Source organism: Balaenoptera ricei, chromosome 5, assembly GCF_028023285.1.
Source record: "Balaenoptera ricei isolate mBalRic1 chromosome 5, mBalRic1.hap2, whole genome shotgun sequence".
NCBI classification, from domain to species: Eukaryota; Metazoa; Chordata; class Mammalia; order Artiodactyla; family Balaenopteridae; genus Balaenoptera; species Balaenoptera ricei.
Window position 1 is genome coordinate 11,837,512 of NC_082643.1, and position 27,092 is coordinate 11,864,603.

The 27,092-nt window shown below is 33.9% G+C and overlaps 1 protein-coding gene across 4 annotated transcripts in view; it reads left to right on the forward strand.

Annotated features, from left to right (window-relative positions):
• CCSER1 (coiled-coil serine rich protein 1) overlaps positions 1 to 27,092 on the forward strand; it is a 1,296,175-nt gene that overhangs the window by 1,105,975 nt on the left and 163,108 nt on the right. The window contains exon 12 of one of the 4 annotated variants that reach the window (XR_009503213.1): positions 4,497 to 4,562. The exons of the other annotated variants lie outside the window; for them this stretch is intronic. The gene's annotated coding sequence lies outside the window, so the exon portion shown is untranslated. The remainder of the gene's footprint in view (positions 1 to 4,496; positions 4,563 to 27,092) is intronic. 4 annotated transcript variants of the gene reach the window in all.

Sequence of the window (27,092 nt, forward strand, 5' to 3'; positions counted from 1 at the left end):
GTGTGTACATGTCAATCCCAAACTCCCTAACCATCCCTCCCCCCACTTCCCCCCAGTAACCATAAATTTGTTCTCTAAGTCTGTGAGTCTGTCTCTGTTTTGTAAATAAGTTCACTTGCATCATTTTTTTTAGATTCCGCGTATGAGTAATATCATACAATATTTCCCTTTCTCTGTCTGACTTACCTCACTCAGTATGACAATCTCTAGGTCCATCCATGTTGCTGCAAATGGCATTATTTCATTCTTTTTAATTGCTGAGTAATAGTCCATTTTGTATATATGTACCAAATCTTCTTTATCCATTCTTCTGTCAGTGGACACTTAGGTTGCTTCCATGTCTTGGCTATTGTAAACAGTGCTGCAGTGAACATTGGGGTGCATGTATCCCTTCGGACCATGTTTTTCTCTGGGTAAATGCCCAGGAGTGGGATTGCAGGATCATATGGTAGCTCTATTTTTAGTTTTCTGAGGAACCTCCATACTGTTTTTCTGAGGAAACTCCATGCAGTTTTGCACCAACTTACATTCCCACCAACAGTGTAAGAGGGTTCCCTTCTCTCCACACCCTCTCCAGCATTTATTGTTTCTGGATTTTTTTGATGATAACCATTCTGACTGGTGTGAGGTTATATCTCATTGTAGTTTTGATTTTCATTTCTCTAATAATTAACGGTGTTGAACATCTTTTCATGTGCCTCTTGGCCATCTGTATGTCTTCTTTGGAAAAATGTCTATTTAGGTCTTCTGCCCACTCTTTGATTGTGTTGTTTGTTTTGATGATATTAAGCTGCATGAGCTGTTTGTAGATTTTGGAGACTAATCTCTTGTTGGTCACATCATTTGCAAACATTTTCTCCCATCCTGTGGATTGTCTTTTTGTTTTGTTTATGGTTTCCTTTGCTGTGCAAAAGCTTTTGAGTTTAATTAGGTTCCATTTGTTTATTTTTGTTTTTATTCCCATTACTCTGGGAGATGGATTGAAAAAGATATTGCGGTGATTTATGTCAGAGAGTGTTCTGCCTGTGTTTTCCACTAAGAGTTTTATAGTGTCTGGTCTCACACTTAGGTCTTTAATCCATTTTGAGTTTATTTTTGTGTATGGTATTAAAGAAAGTTCTAATTTCATTTTTTTACATGTAGCTGTCCAGTTTTCCCAGCACAGTTTTTGAAGAAACTGTCTTTCCTCCATTGCATAGTCTTGCCTCTTTTTTTGTAGATTAATTGAACATAAGTGCATGGGTTTATTTCTGGGCTTTGTATCCTGTTCCATTAATCTATATTTCTATTTTTGTGCCAGTACCATACTGTTTTGATGACTATAGCTTTGTAGTATAGTCTGAAGTCAGGGAGCCTAATTCCTCCAGCTCCATTTTTCTTTCTGAAGATTGCCTTGGCTATTCAGGGTCTTTTTGTCTCCATACAAATTTTACGTTTTTTTGTTCTAGTTCTATGAAAAGTGCCATTGGTAATTTGATAGGGATTGCATTGAATCTGTAGATTGCCTTTCGTAGTATAGTCATTTTGACAATATTGATTCTTCCAATCCAAGAACATGGTATATCTTTCCATCTGTTTGTATTGTCTTCAGTTTCTTTCATGAGCATCTTATAGTTTTCAGAGTACAGGTCTTTTGTCTCCTTAGGTAGGTTTATTCCTAGATATTTTATTCTTTTTGATGCGATGGTATATGGGATTGTTTCTTGAATTTCTCTTTCTGACTTTTCATTGTTAGTGTATAGAAATGCAACAGCTTTCTGTGTATTAATTTTGTAACCTGCAACTTTACCAAATTCATTGATGAGCTCTGGTGGTGTTCTGGTAGCATCTTTAGGATTTTCTATGTATAGTATTATGTCATCTGCAAACAGTGACAGTTTAACTTCTTGTTTGGATTCCTTTTATTTGGATTCCTTTTATTTCTTTTTCTTCTCTGATTGCTGTGGAACTCTGAGTTTTACAGCTGGCTATGCTATATATTTGATGTGTGAGAAAGACACTTCTTTATGCTGAGTCTGAAAAATGAGCATACCGTGCCATTTTTCTTCCAGATTTGTTCTGATAAACAAATGAGTAAATGTGTATAAAATAATATAAAACATTATTTTTAAATTATTTATACTCAGTATACCTTAAGATAACTCTTTTCAAAGCTATTCAATGTGTTATGTGCTGAGGGTAAAAACAGGAATTGTTTAGAGACCAACCTTCAAGCAACACAAATAAATAAGTAAATTAAATTATGGTCTATATAACTGTGCAAAAAAAAAAAAAAAAAGGATGTCAGACAACCATTCAGGTTTAATGAACATAGTAGACATATGCAATTTGTTACCACCAAGCTACACTCTTCTGGCAGAAGATCCATTTCTTCACTAATCCCAGATCCCTGAGTTTTGGACAGGGCTTCCTCTACCCCTGGGCTCCAGGAATAGACACCATAACTCAGGCTCAGCCAATGAGAGGGCCATGGCTGTAGTGACTGATTTGGAAGAAAGGGTTACAACACAAGCCTAGATGAAGAGAGAAAGACAGGGAGAGAGAGCAAGGGAGAGAGGGAGAGAGAAAAGGAGGGAGCAAGAGAAAATGTTAATTTTTATCACACTGTTTCTAGCTTTTTTTGTCCATTGGGCATCTCATTTATATAAATCAACAAATTCCTGTCTGTTGAAAGCTACGTTGAGCTCATCTTCTGTTACCTGTAGTTGGAAATCCTGTCTAATAGGATAGAGGAGTTACATATGAGCTAGGAATTTTTTCTTCTTTTTTAATTTATTTTTTTCCCTGCATTGGGTCTTTGTTGCTGCACAGGCTTTCTCTAGTTGCAGTGAGCAGGGGCCACTCTTGTTTGCGGTGCACGGGCTTCTCATTGCAGTGGCCTCTCTTGTTGTGGAGTGCAGGCTCTAGGTGCACGGGCTTCAGTAGTTGCAGCACGCGACCTCAGTAGTTGCAGTACACAGGCTTAGTTGCTCCGTGGCATGTGGGATCATCCCGGACCAGGGATCAAACCCATGTCCTCTGCACTGGCAGGTGGATTCTTAACCACTGCACCACCAGGGAAGTCCGTGAGCTGGGAATTTTGAATACGCCAAGAAGACTGACTTAGACAGTGGGATTATGTGGATTAATTTAAGATGAAAAGCTAAGGTTGGAGTTGATGAGATGCTCTTAATTTTCTCAAGAAGGTTGGTATTTAAGCAAGGTCTTGAAGAGCAAAATCCAGACAGATGACACCAAAACTTATCATGGAGAAGGGGGACAGTCTAGTAGACACTAGGCAGGGAACTAATATTTTACAGGTACATTTTGTTAGCTTAATGAGGAAATTGCTTATTCATTCTTATTAATTTAACCAAATATATATTAAGAGATTCATTAAATCTTAAAAGTTTAAGGGAGTTTTGATATCTTTTATGGTCTAGCACAAATAATTAGAAAGGGTGACATGATGTGAATTTTGCTGTAGGAAGAAACTTCCTGGTGCAGAAAGAAAAATGGACGGTAGGTATGGGAGATTACAGCAAGCAACATCCACAGAAACTTTTAAATGTAGTTAAATTAATTTTAAAAATTTTTGATAAAGAAAGATTATTGCTGAAGTGACAGATGATCAAAGTCTTCACTAGCATAGCAGAAATGGGAATGGATAAAATTAAGAAAGATCTGGGAGACATTGTGGAGAAAGAATCAACAGAACTGGAGAACTAAAAAGATGTAGGGTATGACAGAGATGGAGTATGTTTCCATGGAGATTTAAGAGAGTGGCAGATTTACTAACAGAGGCAAAAAATAGAGAATGAGGAACATATTAACAGGTAAGAGTGATGTATATAAGGACACTGATTAATGCAGCTTTGGAACATGGGTTTGAAGGACCTGAAGCATTCTTGCTGTGAAGACCAGCATTCATTCATGCATCATTTAAAAATATTTATTGAGCACCTCACTATGAGCTAAGTACTTCTTTAGACAAATTTTCAGCTCTCATGGGCCTTATATTCTAGTGGTGAGATGCAGAAAACAAACAACTAAATGAATAAATATATACTATATCAGTTAGCGAAAAATTGGTTATTGGTTCCCTCATGTGTTGGATGTCTTTGAATCCCATGACCTCCATCTAACCCACCTATTATCCGTGGAACATCTTTTGGAACTGGTTCTTAAGTAGTAGTTATGAATATTTTATAAAGAGCTCTGTGAATGGCAAACATTCTAAAGCAAGCCCTGGTAAGTCTAGCGTGATTTCAGGAAATGTTTTGAATAGTCAACATGTCTTCCTTATTTGGTTAGTTTGGATGGCATTTATTCTTAGCTTCTGTTATTATATAAACTATATGGGAATAAATGCAGTATGTACAATTTTCTTGTGTGGATAATGGTAAAAATAATGATAATATTTTTCCATGGGTAGATGAATCTTAGGGAAATAATTTCTTAGCTTGTATGAAGTAATTTTGTTTCATTGTTGTCATTCCCTTCTATTTTCTCCCTAGGATGCCAGATGAGATAACTAGAATTCTTATGTCAAGCATGTGGTCAGACCCATAACTTACACTGAGGTTTGTTCTTGTTCATTAGCAGCTAATATTAAATTCAATGTTTTCAAATATTTACTCACAGTAATATGCTCCATTTGGTCTACACTGTGATTTTTGGCTCCTACTTAATAATAGTTCTATGCCCCTTAGCAAATATAACAGCAGGAAGACCATAATGTTCAAAACAACAGACTTGTTAAATATGTAGTATATTTTTTCTTTTCTATTTTCCTTTACCAGCTTCATATTGCTTCTGGAATTCTTGGCAGATTTACACACTTTTTTTTACTGTTTAAAAGCATACATTTTAGTTGTTTCCCTTTTCAGAACATGTAAGATCTATGTTATATGAACAGCTTTCATCATGATTCATTTTGGTGGGGGGAACTTAATTCACCTCCCCCGTTGTCTCCAGGCTTCATTATTGCAATATACTTTTACTGATCAAGCACTTGCATTTAAAATATTTTCATTTAGTAGTGATTTCATTACTTTAATTGGTCTTATACTAGAGAGAAAAAAGAAAAAGAGAATGACTATAAAGCTCACAAATTTTTTTCCTTGCATAAAGTGTAAAATTGGTTCCTATTTCAGAATTAATGTGTTTACTCTGTTGGGGGTCTAGCCAACTTGTCAATACAATACAAATATGGAGTCAACTAGAAATGAAAAAGAAACATGAAGAGGTGCTGAGGATAAGGAGATGACTCCTAAATCCTACCATAAAACATGAAGAGGTGCTGAGGATAAGGAGATGACTCCTAAATCCTACCATAGTGGGAAAACACAGAATTCCTCTGCGATAGATTGCTTTATTGTTTCCAGCAATCCTCTCTCTTTCATGTAAGAGCGTTCTAAATCCCCTTTCATTGCCACGTGACTTTGGTTTAGGCTCGGTAATCCATTTTGGCCAATGGAATGTGAGTGGATATAATTTATGTCACATCTCAGCCGAAGGTTAATGGGCATTGCTAGGTTCTGCCAGTTATTTTGCTTTTTTCCCTGTGCCATGAAAATGGCATATCCCAAAGAGGAGTGCTCCTTCAGCCTGGGGAATAGAACAAGATCAGAGATCGGAGATTAGATCGGAGATGCAGCAGACATGTAATATGAGAGAAACACTTGCTATTGTTAAGTCACTGAGATTTGGGGGTTATTTGTTACTACACCAAAGTGGAATAATATAAATCTTCATTTTTGCAATCTGTAGAAATTTTTGAGCAATTCCTCTTTTTGCTATCATTGTCTCCAGAATAATAGTTTCAGGTTTTAAGTTCCTTGAAGTTCTTTAAATTTCTTTTTCCGGTGTATCTTCCACAAAGTAGTTTGTTAACAATTGTTTTAAGAGTTAATAATTTAATGAATAGATGGAAGATTAATCATCAGTTAGACAAACCCTTTCAATTAGACATTATCCAGATCAAAAGTACCTCATATTGTCTCAATCAGTAGCTTTTGAATTTTGGATTACTAAACTATTACTTCAAAATGTATTATAATTATTGTGATTTCTTAAAATTGATACTAAGTTGTTTAATTCCATAACTGTGTAGACCATGTGCTCTGTAAATGCCTGTTAAAAAGGCTAATGAATTTGGGATAGAAAATGTTAACTGTCCAAATTCCACTACAGAATATGTCCATATTTATAAATTTTGGCTGAGAAAACCTATTTTCTAGTTATTGAATATTTCATTAAATAACATTTGATAGATAATACACAAATCTCTAACATTCAAGGAATTAGCATGAAGTAAAATGTATATTTTACTTGAATCATGTTCTAAAGCAGACCAGAAAATGTAATTGAGAAATATAGGAACCAAAGCTCAAGCCATACCAAACCCAAATGTATCATTTCTTATACTGGTGTAACAGAGTTAATAATTTCCGTTCTGGACAATCTCTAGTTCCAAGCAATTTACAATCTCATAAATCAAAACACACTGTCAGTCTCAGACTATGTGATCTCTTCTGTACACGAAAGAAGAAATCTCTTCTACCCGTGACCAGCACCATAAAACTTAATACCCTAATGGCTAAGGCTACTCATTCTGATCACAAGAGTTTTTAAAAGAAGAGGCGGGGGCGGGGGGGACATAAGAAGAGCAGGACAAGCTTCAGAAACATTCAGAATTCCACAATATAAGGATGAGTTGTGCTTTTGCCCTCAAAGCAATGCAGGCTTATTTGTAAGTTTTCTACAATAAACCAAAATGTTTGTAAAAAGGGATAATACATTTAAAATTACCTTGAACATGTTCTATAGGTATCTATGTGTCTGTATAGCTTTTGATTAATTGCGTCATTGATTAAAAGTATAACCAAGTCCCTATATATGTCAAGAACTTGGTGCTTCTACAAAACAAGCTTTACCATCCTTTCTTATCACACTACTTAAACTTGGAAATATGATAACCACCATGTACTAGAGGTTTGTTCTTCTAATATTCTAAAATACACAGTGTATACAATTTTAACCACAGGTAGGATAACCTCATGCTACCATAATCAGCAGAACATCTTGATTTATCTGTCTTCCAATTACCCATATCATATAAGCTCATCTCACTATAGACAAAAATAGAGTTAGTTCCAAGATCCAGGTACAGTTTGATTTAGCTTCTTTTACCTTTTCTAGTAATACATGGCAAATATAATTTTTCTTCTGATACTGTATCTCCTTTCCTCTTTCTCAATTTCATTGCTCTTTTTAAAATTTGTTTTTAATTTATTATTAATAGTTTAATTCTCAAAATAGGTATCCTGTGGTATCAACAGAATCAGCAATCATGCAAAAGCTTATAGGAGTTACCTCTTATATGGCTAACATTCAAAAACTATATTTAAGTTCATTTAGTTTCCCTCAAAGGTCCAATAAACATAATGAAAACAGATAAAGGAGATAATTTATTAAGTCCTCTGCATGGAAGAGAATGGCTTCTCATGAATAGCAATATCTAAAATTGAACCTGTATACTCTGAATGAGAGAAACCACTGCAGGCATGATTATGAAGTACAATAGTAAGGCCATTTGTCAATATGAAGCCATGGAATGCTGAATATTTACAAAAATTTTTCCTATTACATGGGGTTCTAGTATATTAATGAAGCAGGATTTGAATCCTCAGGTGAAGTAAAAATAATTACCTTAAAGTTTGGGAAAGACAACTGGGGAAAGTACAAGTTTGCCTTGCTGGCCTGCGGGCACAAACGTTGAAACCTTTTGTACTTTTGCTTAAGATTTTTATTATTTGCTGTTTGGAACTTTATATAAGTTCATATTGGAAAAAATAGGATTTCTGTGTGTGTGTGGCATATAGGGAAGAAAATGTTGTAAGCCATCTCTTCCCAGTGCCCAAACATTTAGCTCTGTTACAAATGATAAAGGATATTCACTTACTGTGTATGAGTGCATTGTCCAATTAGATGGTAATTGTGTGTTGAGCTTTATAAAAACATTCTTAATCTAAGGTATCCCACTAGTTAATTCTTCAAGCTTCTCTAATCATTTCTCTCTCCCTATTTTTTCCCTGTTTCTCTTAGTGTTATCTCAAGTTTTTTTCAGGGAGACCTGAAGGTTAAATTTAGCAGATTAAAAAATTTGATACCAAATATGAGGTGTTTATTTGTACCTCCCAGACATTACTCCTTTTAAGCAAGCACCTCACCATTAGAGCAGATTCTTTGAATTTATTATTCTATTTCAATAAATTAAATTTCACTGGAACTATTCTATGATGTAAATAATAGTGAAACTTTAAAGGGCTCAAGACAAACACTTCAGTTTTATCTTTTAGAACTAACTACAGCTGCTTTTGTGCTACAACTGCAGAGTTGAGTTAAGACAGAAACCTTATGGCTTGCAAAGCCTAAAACATTTACTATCTTGTTCTGTATAGAAGAAAGTTTGCTAATCCCCATTATACTTATATGTTCATATTTGAAGGTGGGAGACAAGATTAAAATACATAAAGAGAAGATAAAGGAGCCTGAGTATTTCTTTTTGTTACATTGTAGGAAATTGTTGCCATCTTGAGGGACAACTATTAGGCACCATGCAGGGTGATTTTCACTTTTATAAATCACAGATATGCCTGTAATGGATCTCAGTATTAGACCCAATTTTAAAATCCCCAAACTGCTGTAGGAAGATTATGGAGGGTGGGTGAAGAAACGTGCAGTTTTTGTTAAAGAACCAGCTTTGGCTCACAGTGGGTAATCTATTCCTGTTCTACTTGCTGTAGCTGAAGTAAAATTTTTTGTTCAAGTTCCAGCTGCCATATAATGGATATTTGCCCTAAATATTGCTGGCTAATTTAGTCCTCTTTTGTGGGAGAGGATCCCAAGGAATCATTGTAAATAAATGATAGTAAATTGGAGCTTTACTGGAGGTTGGAAAACATAACACCTAGGTCTATAAAAATATTTGTAGTTTGGCTGAGTGAAGCCATGGTTGGTGGAAATGTATTGCAGGCAACTTATTCTACTTTTTGGAAAACTGTTAAAGTAACTTCTTCCTCTAATTGAGGAAACAATTTAAATCTTTAAAGAAACACACCAATAAATGTTTCTATTATATATTTCATGTGATTAAAATGTAATATGATATCAAGTTATGTTTTTCAAATGTATTTCTGAAATGATTTGAAATAATCAAAAGTACTTTTTTTGAAAAAATGCTATTAGGATAACAGATTATCATTTGGTGTAAGATAAAATTAGATAACATTCCTCACACCATATACAAATATAAACTCAAAATGACTCAGAGAACTAAATGTAAACAATGAAATTATAACTTCTAGAAAACAACAAGGGCATTAGTGAGGTGGATGGAGTTAGAGTCTGTCATACAGAGTGAAGTAAGTCAGAAAGAGAAAAACAAATACAGTATGCTAACACATATATATGGAATCTAAGGGAAAAAAAAAAAAAAAGGTCATGAAGAACCTAGTAGCAAGACGGGAATAAAGACACAGACCTACTAGAGAATGGACTTGAGGATATGGGGAGGGGGAGGGTTAAGATGTGACAGGGTGAGAGAGTGGCGTGGACATATATACACTAACAAATGTAAAATAGATAGCTAGTGGGAAGCAGCCGCATAGCACAGGGAGATCAGCTCGGTGCTTTGTAACCACCTAGAGGGGTGGGATAGGGAGGGTGGGAGGGAGGGAGATGCAAGAGGGAAGAGATATGGGAACATATGTATATGTATAACTGATTCACTTTGTTATAAAGCAGAAACTAACACACCATTGTAAAGCAATTATACTCCAATAAAGATGTTAAAAAAATTTTAAAAAAATTAAAAAAAAAACAAGGGCATATTCCTATGTAAGCTGGGTGTAAGGAAATGCTTTCTAAATTGATTCAATATTCAGACACAAGATAATTAAAGATAGCTAAATTTCACTAGATAGAAATAAAAACTTCTGCATGACAAAAGCACCCAAAGTAATGTCAAAAGCCAAAAATTGGGAGAAAATAGTTACAAAAGATATAAATAGAAGATTTCCCTAAATGGCTCTGAAATATGTGAAAAGATATGCATCTTTATTCATAATAAGAGCAGTAAAAAGTAAAACTACACTGAAATACCCATGATATTGGCAAAATTTCAAAAATTTAAAAATACACTCTGTTGGCAAAATTGTGGGTAAACAGGCATTCTCATACATTCCAGTTGGTAAAACCATATGGAACCATTTGGCCATATCTAAGAAAACTACTTGGGCATTTATCTTCCAACCCAGAAATCCTAATTCTTGGAGTTTATCCTGAAGATACATACCCAATACTACAAAAATATATATACACAGGGTTTTTCACTGAAGCATTATTCATAGTTGTAAAATATTGGAAATTACTAAAACATCCAAACTTAGGTGATTAGTTGAATACTCTATGATAAATACATATAATGGAGCTTTATGCATCTGTAAAAAAGAATGAGAAAGATAATAAATAAATAAAAAATAAATAAAAAAATAAATAAAAAAATAACGTTAAGTGAAAAAGCAAAGTGCCAAGAGAAAATATATATTAAGTTTTAACTTAAAAAAAAAAAAAGAGGAATTAAATAAATACACACATACAGTCATTCCTTGGTATCTGCAGGGGATTGGTTCCCCATTTGGATACCAGAATTCAAGAATGCTCAAGTCCCTTATATAAAATGGTGTAGTATTTGCATATGACCTAAGCACTTCCTCCCTAATACTTTAAATCATCTCTAGATTACCTATAATACTTAATACAATGTAAATAGTTGCAAATACAATGTACATGCTATGTAAATAGTTGCCTGCATTCAACAAATTCAAGTTTTGTTTTTTTGGAACTTTCTGGAAAGTTACATTTTTTTTTTTCCAAATATTTTCAATCTGCTGTTGGTTGAATCCGTGGATGTGGAGCCTGTAGAAAAGGAGGGCCAACTATATCTGCTTATTTGAATAAGAAGAAACAGGGTGAAGGCTAAACCAATACAAGTGGATGAAATACGGAGTAGGAGGAATAGGGGAGGGAGTGATACTTCTCTGAGTATACTTTTCTGTATAGTTTTGACTTTTAGATGGAGGTTAATGTTCTATATATTCAAAAATGAATTTAATGATCTGAATAAATGGCTATATAAAGAAAGACAGGAAATAAAAACATCCTAAAACTGAAAGCAAATATACACAAACACAATTTTATTCGTATGAATAACATAAGCAAGCTGAAGGAGAACAATTTTTTAAAAAGAAAACCTTAATTCAAGTAACTTGTGACTTTGGCTTTGACTATATGCCCTTTTATCCCATGGAGTGAGGGAGTAGTACATAAAAAGCTTTTTTAGGGGATTCGCTTATATTAGTTGTTTTGGTGAAGCCATACTGAAATTCTGAGATTATTTTATGTGTATTTTTGGAAGAAAAGAGATACAAATAGAAAATGGGGAAAGGCAAGGAAAGACCCCATGAAATACATTGGTATTAAAGTTATCATACATATATGGTATATATGTATATGTTTGTGATTATGTGTACACAAATACACAAGTATATACATATGTATAAATACATATATGCTTCTAGGCTCCTTCAGTGAACAGATTCCCATAGGACTTTCCATATATTTCTATTAGACAATTTATTGTGATATAAGTATTTGCTAATATCTCTGTTCTGTCACTATTCTATAAACTCTATGAAAGCAAATGCTATGTTTTATAATCTTTGTATTCTCAGAGCCTAAGGTTTTCCTGGCACATAATAGAATCCACGTCAATATTAGTATTGAATGATCTGAATAAATGGATGAGATTTATACTTATTTCAAACAGAAAGGATAGAGTCTGAGATACATTGTGACTCATTTAAAGATTCCAAATCCATTAAAACTGTCTCAACTTAATGTGGACTTATTGAGCCCTGGTGTCATCTCTGCAGCTATATTATTTTGGTTACCTTCTTAGACTCTGTGTTATCTTTGAATGTTCTCTCTCTCAAGTTGAGTCAGACTTGAAAGTCCTCGGATCCTACTTGCAGAAGACCTCTTCACCCATTCATTCCTCCCCTCAGCTTTTACCTTAGTCCAGGCCCTTTTATTCCTGAAGTATTCTAACAACCTCCTGTTTCTTCCCCCAACTATTGTTCCTCACTTACTACCCACCCTCCCCATTGAATATTCAGTCAATAGAACCCTGTTAGTTTAATCTTCAAAAAATGCCATATGCTATATTCTCTGCTCAAAAGACTGCATCATCCACTACCCCTAAATACCAATTTTTCACCTAGAACTCTTCTACTCATTCCTCAATGCACATGTCTATTGATTTCTCACTTATGCCTTCATTCCTACTGTTTGTTATGCCTGGAGTCATCTCCCTTCTCCAGTTAATTTTTAACCTTCTACCTTTATTTCAAGGATTATCTCTTCTTAGTGGTCATTTCTTTCTCTCTATAGCCCTATGTATCTCTTGCAATCACATGGTATTGTTGTATTTTTTATAATTCTTTTAGTTTACTTCTTCATATAGTTGTAAATTGAGTTTAGTGAATGTATTTGAACCTCTCTTCATCTGTGGACTGAGATTAGAGTTCATGCTATAGTAGATATTCAATAAATATATGTTAATGGTAGAACTATGTTTATATTTATGTTAAATTACAGTTCAAAGGTTATTAAAAGTAATTCTCCAAACAGAAGTCAAATGGTAAACATTTTCTTAATTTCACTATATATTTTATTAAATTCCTAATTAATGATACATTGTATTTGAATAAATGTTAAAATGGATAGATTTTATCTGTACAAAATTGCTTTGGTAAACAGTGTGTTTGAAGTACACTTTTAAAGAAATGGTGCCACTTCTCCAATGCTTAAAAAGAAATACCTCTTAAGAAATTCTCTCTTGAGAAAATCCTCTTCTCTATGTTTGTTTGCCTGTACCCACAACTTTAAAAGTGAATAAATGTAGGTATCTGCAAACAAACTGCTTCCATAAATAATGCAAGAACCACTTTGTGTGTGCATGCATAAGATGATTGTTGAAACAATGTAGTAGTCCCTCCATAAATTTTTGTGCTCTCAGAAAGGCTGTTCAAACATATTACTAAAAATTCTCATCTCATAGTGATGATTGAATCTGTGTGTCTAGAATTCACTTTAGCGAACACCTATACAGCAGAGATCTGATGATGTTTGGGGGAATTGAAATGAAGTACATGATTAAATAGGGAGAGCAATGGATTTCTTCTTTTAAGCAATGGTAAACATTACCAACATACATGCAGAGATTTATATGATGCACATTCTTCTAATTCTAGTTGTGCTGCATATGATAATAACAGCAAAAGCGTTACCATAATGAGTTAGAATACGCAGCACAATATTCTATATCAGTTACGAAGCAATGACATAAATTTAAACGTGCTATTTTAAAGCCGTGCACTTATATTTAAATATGTGTTAAATTCCTGTATGTCCTTAAATCTTTGGTAATTAATCAATAACATATATCTTTTGATCCTGGTAAGAGAAAAAAAAACTAAAATAAGTTTATAAATATCAAACATATAAGTGAACTATCCATACTATAAAATAACTTATTTCATTTGCATTAACTTTACTCTTTTTTTTGTCTGCCACCTGTCAGACAAAAACTGACTTTATTTAAACTAATTTAAATAAACTTTAAACTAATTTTTGACATTTTTAATATTTTAACATTTTTTTAAAATTTTATTCGAGTATACTTGATTTACAGTGTTGTGTTGGTTTCTGCTGTACAGCTAAGTGAATCAGTTATACATATACATATATCCACCCTTTTTTAGATTCTTTTCCCATATAGGTCATTACAAAGTATTGAGTAGAGTTCCCTGTGCTATACAGTAGGTCCTTATTAGTTATCTATTTTATATATAGTGGTGTGTATAAGTCAATCCCAATCTCCCAATTCATCCCCCCACCCCATTCCTCCTTGGTAATCATAAGTTTGTTTTCTACATCTGTGAATCTATTTCTGTTTTGTAAATAAGTTCATTTGTACCATTTTTTAGATTCCACATATAAGCGATAGCATGTAATATTTGTCTTTCTCTGTCTGACTTAATTCAGTATGACAATCTCTAGGTCCATCCATGTTGCTGCAAATGGCACTATTTCATTCTTTTTTATGACTGAGTAATATTCCATTGTATATATGTACCACGTCTTCTTTATCCATCCCTTTTCTCTTTAACAATCTTCTAGCCTTCTATTAGTTAGAAGAGGTATACTGATCACACCCATATTTAATAATTTCATCCTGGTTATATTTTAAATCATATTTATTTTCTTCTTGTGTGGTACACCTTCACCTTATGACTATTTTCTGAATGTTCTTCCATCTTCTTTAAGTTCTTCCCTACCTGATCACCCAGATTTTTATAAGGCATTTCAAATCAAATATCAGTGTTACCCATCTTTTTTTTTAGTAAAGGGCACATCAACTCCTGTTAACATATATCTGTAGATATTAGAAGTGAATGTGGGAAAATACACCATCTCTTTTTAACTGTTTCTGTGTATCAGCAAACTGAAAGAGATGTGTGAAGAATTTTTAAGAGATTCTTTATTTTAAAAAGTATTCCTTGCATAATCTTTTTCTCAGATAATTACATCTATGCTCTCTCCTTTCTTGATATCCATAGAAATATTAATATTTTGGACAATAACATACTTTAGAAACTAACTTATACTTCTAATATTAAAGTGTTAATAGTTTTATGCCTATTATGTCTCTGACATTATCCTGAGAAAACAAAAAGACAAGAAGGTAATTATAGGGTAACAGTGAATTAAAGGTGGACCTAAAAATAGATGCTAACTTATTTATACTTTTTCTTGCCATTGAACAATATATCAGCATGTTCATTATCAATGACATAAATACTAACTTCAATTTATATTACTTAATTAATTATTTATATAAAATTTATTTTCCCATTAAATAAACATGAAAGATGCCTAGTAATTTCATTTCACCAAATAAAGATAGGATTATCCCACTAATTAAGAATTTGGAAGATAAAGCATTAATTACATTTATGATTTCTGCTCAAATTAATAATTTTTATTAAATAATATTATATATAGGTATTTTTAAATTATCTTGTATATCTCCTAAATTCCATCTACAAAATTCTGCTAATATAATCTTTTTATCCTAACTTATTATTCTACATAGACTTATTTAAAGCTTCTGAGATTACCTCATATGGGAATTGAAAAGTAAGCAAGTTCTTGCCCATGTTACAACAAATAACTTCTAGCTGTCAAAGCACATCTCATGGTTTCCTGAATTGGATTCATTATTTCATTCATGGTTTCCTGAATTGGATTCATTATTTCATTCACTCTGCTTTGTTCAAAGGAAACCAGTTTACATATATTTACTATGCACTTCTTTTCAAACTGTATTGGTTTATCAGTTAGTTTTGAGTGATCTGCTACATTAGTAATCTTGGTATATGACTTATGCTGTCCATATGCTAAGCTCCAAGAGTCAGGAGATGTATTTGTTTGGTTCATTCCTATATTCCCAGCATCAGGCATGGTGGTGTCTATTAAGTGGATTCTCTTTGGCATATTGGTGACGATATATGTTGTCTTTGCATATATACATATGGTTGGGCTTATACTAGTATATGTGTATATATTACATATGATTTCACATATATTATATGAAATCAATATACATGTAGTAATAAGAATGCTTTCATTGGATTTATTCAATACTTATAGTGCTCTTTTTATTTTCTTTGCAAGGGTACACCTACACCTTCCACGTTGTCATCTGGTTAAGATTTACCAGTGATTTTATGCTGTCTGCATATGATAAATCTCCAGAAGTTAAGGAGAGTTTCTTAAAATACTTGTTAATCATTTATATTTTGATAGATTGTTTGCATTTTCTAGGAAGGGGCAAATTATTATAGAAAGCTCCTAATGAAAAAGAGAGATCAGTAAGGAAAGAATGAGATGACTAGAGCTGTTTAGCTTGTTTGCAGGAGTTTATTTCTAGATTAAGTAAGTTTTCCTGGATATAAAAACATATTTACTAGTAGTTTATCATAAAAAAATTTCTGAAACTATTCCCTAAAGGTATATATCATTAACAACATTGTACCAGATGATAAATAAGCATGACACTTGTTTGATTTCACATTCCTTGCCTATATTACGTTATAAATAAAAGTATTTTAAATATGTTTGTACAACATTTTAAAATTAATGAATGGGAGTTTACATTTTTTCTTGATATAATTCCTACCTAAATGACCTGTGTTATATGACAAAACAGCATGCAGAAGAAACTCTGTATATAATTCTCATGAATAAATGAGAAGATGAGGTCCAAAATGGGGTATCACTGACTTTCTGAAAACAAATAAGAATTTTTCCTTTATACATGTATATATTCTCTAGTGTTTATAATTATTTAGTTCTTTGGAGACATAGTCTTTTTATCACTCTTAGTTCCTTACTTAGTCTCAGAAATGTGTTTGTTATTTGAGTACCAATAGCAACATTCTAACCACTCACAGAATCATTTTCTTACTAATTACCTGTATTATAGTACAACTTTGTAAAGGAGTGCAAAAATTATGTAATGATTTATGGGTATTATTAAAGATTAGTTTAAAGATTAGCAATATACAGAGGTAATAAATATAGTGGGCTAAATTACCCAAACTAATTGGCAATATTAAATGTATGCATGCACACACACACACACACACACACACAAACTCACTATACAAATTAAAATTTTCTCCTTTTTGTTTCTTTGTGATATTTACTTCTTTTCTATATGAACTTGGACAGGAGGAGTAACTTCAAATTAAATTGAATCATACAAATACTTTCATGAAGATTTCTATCCATTGTACAATCCAGTTCAAGGTGAAACTATTGAGAATAACATAACCAATCCATATTTCTGGGTGTAAGAGGGATGTTTCAAATAATAATTGTATAAATATCTCTGAGTTTTTTATTTAGTGTCATATTAGCTTTATTGCATCCTCACACAGTTATATGAAGCAAGCATATTTTTTTGCTAGTAGTTAAAGTTTTGGAAATTTAGAAATAATGTGTTTATATAGACATCAGTATGGAGGGTGGTGGAAAGATGGTAATAAACTGATATGTTTCCATTTATTCCATAGGTCACCATGGTATTGTTGACCTAACACAAAAAGATTGCCAGTTATTCTCCAGCAAAAATGACTTTACTTGAGATTAGCAAAACCTCACATTTTGAGGTCTGCAACCATGGTTAACCCCATGCAGGTCTCCCCTCCCCCCAGAGACCTGACACAGCAAGGGAAAGAGAACTCTTAGAGAGGTGAAAAGAAGTTGGGAGGGCTTTTATAAAGAAAGAGTCCATTGAAGGAATTGAGAGTCTGGAGTACAGTGACTTTTCATTGGCTGAGTTGTTACAGTCTCATTGGCTGAGCTCTTGCCAGGCAAGAAGAAATCTTCCTTCTTCCTCTTGGGCTCTGCTCTGTGGCAGGGCATGAAAGCTCCTCCTTCAGATCTCCTGACTCTGTTTAACTGAGATTTTTGTTTATTATTTTTCTACAGTCTAAATGGGAATTTGCCATATTTTTGTGATGCATTAAGAGGCAGACATAGAATAAACCAGTCGTTCTCAAATATAAGGGTGCATTAGAATCACCTGGAGGGCTTGTTTAGCGCAATACAGAGATTGCTAGATTCCACCCACAGCATTTGATTTAGCAGGTCTGAGATGAGGAGAGAGAGAGTGCAGGTCTAAAAATTTCTCAGGTTTGTTGATGCTGCTTGATTTAAGAGCACGCTTTGCAAATCAAGAGAGTAAAGAATTTACAGTTTTCTATTAAAATGAGCACAAAACTATTTCTGCCCAGCAAATTTCAATCATGGATGGGGCTAACAGCCTTGCATTTTTCACATTAAAAGAAACTGACTAATGTATCTGAGTATTGATATTATTGATATGCTAAATATGCATTAAATAACACGATAGGAACCTGATCGGAACCTATTCAACTAGGTCTTTCTATCATGTTAAGTCTTGAGTTTAAAATAATTAATCAAAATCAGGAAAGACACCCCAGATTTTTTGGATTCCTTTCATAAATAAGGGGAGTATTTTCTGTATCATGAAATTCAAAGAATATCAGTAAAAATTAAAACCTATATTGAGTAGCTCTTGCTGAACTAAAACATGTATTTTTAAATGTTAGTGCCCATGATGGAATATTTAAATAAAAATCTATATTTATTTTTACTACACTATATTTTACAATGAAATCTACTTTTAAGAATCCAGATTCAGAAGACTGTCATCTAAAAGTAACCTTAAGACAAATGGATATTTGTCATCAGTCTTAAGAGGTGTTAGAGAAGGTTGATTTGTGTTGGTAAAATTTTGAGTGTGCTCTTGCAAACACCTGAGTGCTATTCAGCTTAATTGGGTTATAGCTCATGCTGAGTGTGCTTTCCCCCTGCTGTATCTAATTTCTTTTTTTCCCAATATTTTATTGTTTGGTTTTGGTTTTGGAGGTGTATAGAAATTAAAGAACTCTAATTTTTAAGAGCCCTAAAGGGAAGCATGCTTTTGTGTTAGTCATTTTTGTGAACACCTGTGCACTGTGAATTTAATTGGGTTACAGCTGGTGCTGAGGGAGAAGTCAACTACATGAGGGTTTGCAGGCTGACTAGAAACTTGACATGGCGTGTCATTGGGTTTTTTTTCCCTTTGCTTTTTCTTTCAATACACTTGCGAGTTGCTTGGATCTGAAAGAGTCTGTAGGCAAGCTGAATGGGGTTCTTATGATCCATGATTAGTATAGTAGCTGATACTGAATGGTGATGACCTCAGAAAAAGTCTATCTCCATTCTAAGATCATACGGTCCCTCAGTATAAGGTGATCCTAAACCTGGGAGACCATCTGGTCTACTTGTTTCCAGTAATTCAGGAACATTTATTATCATAGTTTGATTTTGAGAGATTAGCCTTACAATGATGTGAAGGTTTTCAGGGAAAAAAGACAAAGCACTTAATGTAACTCTGTATTTTTCTATTAAGTCAGTATCCTAGACAGCTGTAAATTAGCTCAGCAGTTAAATATTGGATGTGTGAAGGTCATTTTGGAACTAGGGGTAGGTGGCAATAGAGTGGTATTTCATAGCACCAAACATTAGAATCATTAATTAGATCACATTCATAGAAAACCATTTGTCTTGTTATTTCAAGGAAGTTTGCAAATGTAATAGGAATGAGTGTTTGTTTTAAATCTATTTTACATAACAAAAAGCAAAATAAGAAACAGCAGCTAAAATTAATGACATCTAAAAGAGTAGCTGAAGTATTCAATCATTAAAGTCATTTCTAATACATCAACTAAAAAGCATCTAGACTTACTGCTCTGTTACTTAAACTCTCTTTTTCTTTTTTTTGTATTATAGATTTAATCCCACTGCATTTTTCCCTTGCAAATTAAACTCTGATGAATGACCTATATTTTCTTCATACCCTCTGTGATAAATTAAGCATGTTGTATCTATCAAGAGATAAAAATATTTTAAAATTCAATAGCGCTATTAAAAAATACAGGTTATAAAGGAATAAGTGCAAGTATGGCCCTGATACTTCTTTCCTAATACTCTTGATCTGTGATTAAGTCAGTATTTCCCATTTTTATAAGAGAAAACTTTCAAAACGATATGGACCATGCATTTTGGTCAAATTTTTCAACCTGGTTTTCTTTGTGTGCTTATCTAACCAGTGAAGCTTCAGGAAGACCACTTGCTCTCAGGCACTCTCAGTGAGACTGAGCTTCTAACTGCTGGTCAGTTACACCAACAAAATGTCTCCCAGAACCAATACAGACAGGGGGTAAAACATGATGCTGGTGGCCTACTTTGTATTACACCTTTATGCAGCCCCATATATAGAGCTGTCTCTATTAAAATAGTGTAGCCATTACAAGAGGACAAACTCAGAAGAAGTGTTACTTGCTAGTGAAGACAGAGTGTAGGTTTAACTACTTTCCAAAATGGCACCCAATAGAGCATGCAGAGCTGCTGCTCAGCAGTGCCTTCTCATGGAAATAAGATAGATTTGTGGGCTGAGGTAGGTCTGAGGAGTCCTGATCAGAACAGGGGCAACTGAAGGATTTGAGGAGTCCACAGACTGAATGAACACAACAGGTGGACCACCTAATTTGTCCTGGATATCCGAGATTATCAAATTTATCCAGGGTTCTAGGGGGAAAAGTGAAAACAGAGTGTTTTGTGTGTCATAGGAATCTTACTCGTTTTATATTCATGAAAAGATGCTGGAGACTTTAAGGAATGCCAAATAAGTTGTGAGTAAATGAGGGGGAGAGAGAAATTCTCTGCTGGACTGATTACTCTTCTCCAAAGTAGGCAACTTGGTCGTAAGGAATTAAAGACTGTCTCAAGTTTTCACTTTTATAAAACTCAACTCAGTTTACTCCAGGTTCACAGATCCTAAGCTTTGTCCAATGTCATAAACAGCTATGGAATGTAGCCAGTCATTTTGGTACAGGAGAAAATACAAAGAATAAATGTTTGCTTGGCTCTTTATTCTGCCATTATGCCCCCGCTTCTTTATGCTGCGCCCAGATCCATGTATTAGTTTCTAGAGTAATTCAGCCATTGAGACTGAGACCTGTCACTTGAAATAAATATGAGTTATTTACGGAACCTGCTGCTTTTTAACACATTGCCTAAGGCAACTAACTGGGTTCTGTGAACTTTATGCAGGTATTATTGACCTGTTTTCTCTTACTGTAAAGTAAGTTTGTGATTATTATATGAAAGTAACCATTACGTAAGTGAATGTGGTTCTTAAATATATTTACAAAATAAAGAAAATGGTTGTACAGGAAAAAGGCAATAAATGCATTTTACCTGTGGGTTAAACTCTGAAATTATCTTGGTGGGAAATTTTAAGCCTGATGGCAGTGTCTAAAATGTTAAGCTTTAGACTCTGGAACTTGGTTAGCTATTAGTTATAAATTTATGAGATCTGCTGTGATAGTAATACTTTAAGTGCAAATCTGTGTTTAGTTGAACTTTCTCTTTTTGGCAACTTGTACTAGAATGTACCTACAGTCTCAGTAAACTGGTCAAATTAGGGCTTATTAATGTATTATTCAATTCTAAACAATAATGATTCAGACGACTGTATCGTGTTGTCCTAAGTTAACTTACCTGACCATATGTAGTATTCCCCGAGGACATACATGCACATAAAATATTTTAAACTATTATTTAGTGATCCTGATATTTTATTTGAGAAAACAGGCTTTTTTAAGAGTTCCAAGAAAAATAAAACTATTAAAGAGGCTTTTCTTTGGCACCTAACTGCTAGATTCATTAGTTCATAAATTTACCAACCGCTAGATTCATTAGTTCATAAATTAAGTATTTTTAAGTCAACTATGAGTCAAGAACTGTGGTAGGTGAGTGACTATGGAGATGAGTTAAAACCTGATGAGAAAAAGTCATTTTTCCTAACACAGCAGAATTGTAAGGGAACACTGACATTCCTAAATGAAAGCTGAAAGCCTCATAGGCACCTCAAACTCTAAACCACAAACATGGTTCCCCATCATAATTGCATTTCCACCTCATCAGGCACCAAGCTGGAGAGGAACATCCTAGATATCTGCCTGTGCCTTGCTTGCTCTCTGTGAAAATCCCTCTACCAGCCACTCTCATGTCAAATTGCTAAATATTTCTTGAAATTGCCCTCTTCTCTATGTTCCATGTCTGTAATTTATTTTTAGACCGCTATTAAATTATTTATTTCTACATTTACCACATCCAGACTAGGCACTACTGTGTATCAATTCTGACCTAGTTATGACAGAAAGCGAGAGAATGTGGTCTTAGGTAGCTTATTTGGGGGGTCGTGGGTGGGAGACACATGTAAACAGATAATGATGTATGAGGATAAATTATATAGTAGATGGAATGCATAAGAGGGCATGCCTCAAATATCTTTATCCTGGACCTTTCATCTTCTTTCTTTTCACATATCATACACCTAGCTTAGATGCTAGTCTCTCTGAGACCCTCTCATTATTCCCAATGTCTGGGCCACCCACCCATTCTGTGTGTTTTCATATAGCTTCTTCACTTTTTCTTCCACTACAAATCTACACAGAAGCACTAGATTTTAGTTAGGTTCTTGTCTCTTATTTCCTGTCAAACTGTAAGTTCCGTGAAGACAGGTACCATGCCTGGATTATTTATCGAATTCCTCGATGCTGGGAAAATATTGTTTGCATGAGGTAGTACAACTCTCTCTGGGCATTGGATAGAAGGAGTCATTGAGAAAGTAAACTTGAGTTGACTTTTAATAAAGAATTAGAAATTTTCCAAGTAGAAAAGAGGGTGACAGTGGCAAAGTCAAAGCACATATGATGACATGAAACAACAGAATGACATGCTACGATGCATGAGCTCAGTAGTTTGGTGTGGATAGGGCATCTTGTTTGGGGAAGGAGGTCAGGGTGGGCATACATGAGGGCTGGGAAAATGAAGTTCCTGGTGTATTTTGCAGAGAAATATAAACTTTATCCTATGTGCTGAAAGTTCCAGAATGGGGCTCCCTGAGTTTGTTTCTCACTTACTATCTGTGTAATGGTGGGTAATTTATTTAAACTTTTCAGGACTCAGCTTCATCATCTGTAAATTTGTGATTATAAGGATTATTTTGAGGATTAAATATAAGTCCTTAAATGCTTAGGACAATGTGGACCCATGGTGCTATATAAGCTAGCTAGTTTTGCTGTCATGCTCTGTATTTTCATTAAGTATTTGAGAGCCATGGGAAACTATTAAAGCCATTAAGTAACATAATAATTGCATTTTAGAAAGGTAATTACAGCAAATAGGGGGAGGAAGGATTGGAAAGGACGAAAACCAGATGAAAAAGACAATTGAAGAGGCTTTTATGATAGGTTAAGTTTACTTAAACTTTATATAGTTTAGATATTACATTTAAAACAGTTTAATGTTAAAAGTTAAACACTTTACTTTTAAGCTGTGAAAAGTATCCAAGGGAGATGGTGATGGTGACTTATTTAAGAGATAATTAAAAATAGAATAGATAAAATTATGGAAGAGGGTGTTGGTGATAAGGAATGAGAAGAAGAAATACTACCACTAATTTTTTGGGTTTATGGTTATTACCATTCATCAAAAAAATTAATTCAGTAAGGTACAAGGTAACATTCGTTATTGCATTGTTACTATCCATTAATAAGAAAGCATGTTGGGGAAAATGAAATGAATTCCTTAAAAAAACAAAAACAAAAACGGAATTGGAGGTAACTACTGTGGACAACTATTTAGAGGTATCTGATAGACAATTATATGGTACGAAAGCAATGCTAACCAAAGTTCTGGTCCCCAAAGAAAGGCGTTTGTACCAGGAAGTAAAGGAAGAGCACGCTACATCTTTCATCAAGCACATTTTACTACCCACCACCCCCTCTGCAAAAGAACAGCTGATCTGAACTATGCTTAGGTGCTTAGTTACAAAGTTAATTTACATTTCGACACAGGTTCCTTAGGTCAGAGCTGATTAGAATAATTTGAGGATCACTCGGAGAAACACTAGTCCAGAGTTTGAGAGAATTCTGAATTCAAGATATTAATTTAGAAGTATAAATTATATGAGCAATAGATAAGATACTGGAAGTATTAGCAAGTGCTAAGAGAAATCATGAGATGTGGGGAAAAAAATCATTTAAGGAGTGGGCATAGAGGAACACGAAAAATGAGTAGTCATAGACCATGAACAAGAAGGGCATACTGCACTGAAGAAAAATAGGAGAGAATTCTCAGAGGGAGGGCATGTCAGTTCACAGAATGAGTGATAACGCATGACATAATAATTAACTTACCTTTTAAGACAATGCTGGATATTTCTAAGCTAAAATATGGGCTCCATAGTGCAGAGATGAGTGTATAGCTCTAGAATGAAACAGAGGTAACACCACCTGCTTCGCGTGCCAAGTTACTCTAACGTTTACAGGAAGTGAGAGGAAATTTTAAGAAGTTCATCACTGTGAGTTACGCCTGTAAAACAGTTCAGTTTTCATCCCTATCTTTCCACCTCTCTCCAGAGAGGTACTTGACCCTCCGGCCACTGAGCTTTTCCAGCGAGGCTCACAGAGCTGGTGCTTATTGTCTACTTCCTGCCCCCTAGGTTCAGGGTTTACCTTTCTCTGACCTGCTAAGTCAGTTAACATTTGTTCCTCAGATTTCAACCCCAGCGTTTTCGACATTTCCTATTTGTTGTGTTTTTTTTCTCCAATTATCTTTTCCTTTCTAGCCTCATTTTTGTTCCTCAGCATTTTAGTGAAGTTTGGGGAGAGTGCAAATATAAACATGTGCTAACGCCACCCATTTGCCTGCAAGTCCAAAGCTGTCATGTGAAGTAAATATATGCTCATGCTGAAATAACATTCCTGCCTTTTTTTCAGTGATATGTCATTCTTCTCCCTTTCCTTTTAACTCCTAACTTTCCTGTTCTAAAGCACATTTTCATTATTTTCCTATTTTTATAAAATATATAGGTAGAACTTACACAGATAGTTCCAAAATCTACATTTCCTTGCTTCTCTTTGATTCTGATTAATCTGATTTGATTTTTCTTGCCTTGCGCAAGACACTGATTTAAGCCTCTGCCTTTTTCTCACATCATGGTAGGACTACAATTTCTGTGTCTCTAAGACTTAAATGTGAAACTGCTATCACGTATTGTCTATGCAATTTGTTTTACCCTTTTAAAAACTGAATTTCTGACATAAAAGACTACTTATTGTCTTCTCTTTCTCAGACTAAATAACCTTTCAGGTTTCCCTTAAATCTTTTTTTTTTTTTCCCTTTTTGCTGATCTCACTAATTTCTATATCTCTATCTTTAAAAAGTACTGAAGTTAAATAGTGTTAAGAAGGACTCAGATTCAAAGCATCACATTTCTTTCCTTTCGTATCTTTTATAAAGTAAAATGAACTCACTTAGTGGACTTTTAAGCAGTTATGCTCTGCACTGCCTTCTCATCCATTCTTCTTTGCTGTACCCTATAGACTACCTAAAATATCTGTATATTGTAGATCATTTATCATATCGTCCACATCATTTTGAGTAATTATTTGTTCTTAAAATGGGAAGCCATTCATTTATATTTCATGTCAAATATGAGCAAATGATCATACTCATGAAGAGTAGCTGAAAATATTTATTAACTGTGCTAGTCTCTGGAATACCACTTCTAGTATCTTGGTGCTTCCCTTCTGAAAGCATAACTGCAAATCATGTGCCTTATAGAATTTCTATAATCATCATCTACATAACATACTTGAATAGCTAGAAAGATAAAGTGTCAGCTGCTTGTGAAATATATACTTTGAATCTATTCCAAAATTCAATTATACAGTGCTTAATTTCCAAGTAAGTCTAAGACTGTACTTTCCCATCTCCCTGAATTGGTCATTTGGCTTCTTTGTTGCATGTGAAAAAAGGGGAGAAGTGGCACACCACTAGGTGATATAGACTGTTGATATTCATGCCACTAACAATATCATATCATTCAATTGGAAGCGATTGTGGAATAGACCCTGTCAAAAGTCAAGAACTGTTTACAGTTACTTGAAGTTATAATTACCACTGTTTGATCTACATTGAGATAAACAAAGAAAAGTAAAGAAGGGAGGGGGGGAAAGTAATATTTGGAGAGTGATTATTTTGATCCAGACACTGTGCTAGCTATTTTATGTATGTTACCTCATTTAATACACATGCCCTTCCTTATAGACACTCATTTCTTTGTTTCTATTTGATTCTTAAAGACATTAAATTTTAGTATTTATTTAATACCCAATTCAGTTTAATAATTAAATTATATATGTGTGTTCTACGATATATGTATATAAATTCTTTTCCCACAACAAATCTATGAGCGGTAGATGGAATTATTAGCATGATAATAAATGAGGAAACTCCAAATCAGAAGTTTAGTAACTTGTTCAAATTACTAAATTTAGTAAGTCACATAGGTGGCTCTCTCTTACTCCAGAGCTCACACTGCTTCCACTGTACCATATTGTTTTCTCACACGCTGGTTAGTTTATCTTTTAATGTGTTCCTTTACATGAAATTTGGCATCTTTATTATTAACAGCCACTTAGCAAATTGTGTCAATATTTTGTCTGCTCTTTAAAGTTGCTAAATGTTTATTCATCATCATTGGGACTGATCGTTTTGTAAGCAAGCAGTTCCACAAATATACTCTAGTAGTAATAATATAGTTGGTAGTAATAGTTGTAGTCATCATGTATTCTGTAAGGATGTGCCATCTGCATGATTTGAAATATAGCCTACAGTATATTCATAATTTTGTTCCTGGTACATAAATAAATGACTTTGATTTATAGTTACAATGATAATATCTTCATCATTGTGTATCATTTATAAATAAAATATTCTGCTTGTATTATGTTGTTATCCATGTTTTAACTCTTTGACCTATGTAGGTAAAATTTGAGGCACTACACAGAATAGCATGAATTTCCCAGTCCTGAAATTTTTTACTCTTAGTCTTGGTTTCCACAGAATTATTAATGAAAAAGCACCCTTTGTTTATTCGAATAGTCTCACAATATGGCACTTTGAAGATATCTTTTATTTCATACTCACATTTCATAGCTAATGTTGCAAAGCAAACATTCCTCACTGTAAGTGTTATTTATTGAAGCTTAAAGGTTCAATGAATTATTCAGCCCCTTTACCCTTCTTGCTTTGCTGCACACCTATTGAGTTTTCAGAGCAGTTTCATATCAATAAATTTGTTCTTGCTTTGCAGCTCCAATTTCATGCTTGGCCTTTCCTAAGTGACATACAAGAAAAATAAATAACCAGAAGGAATGAAATATGTATATAAATTGCTTTAAATAACTCAATATCCAAATCAAAGTTCCCAA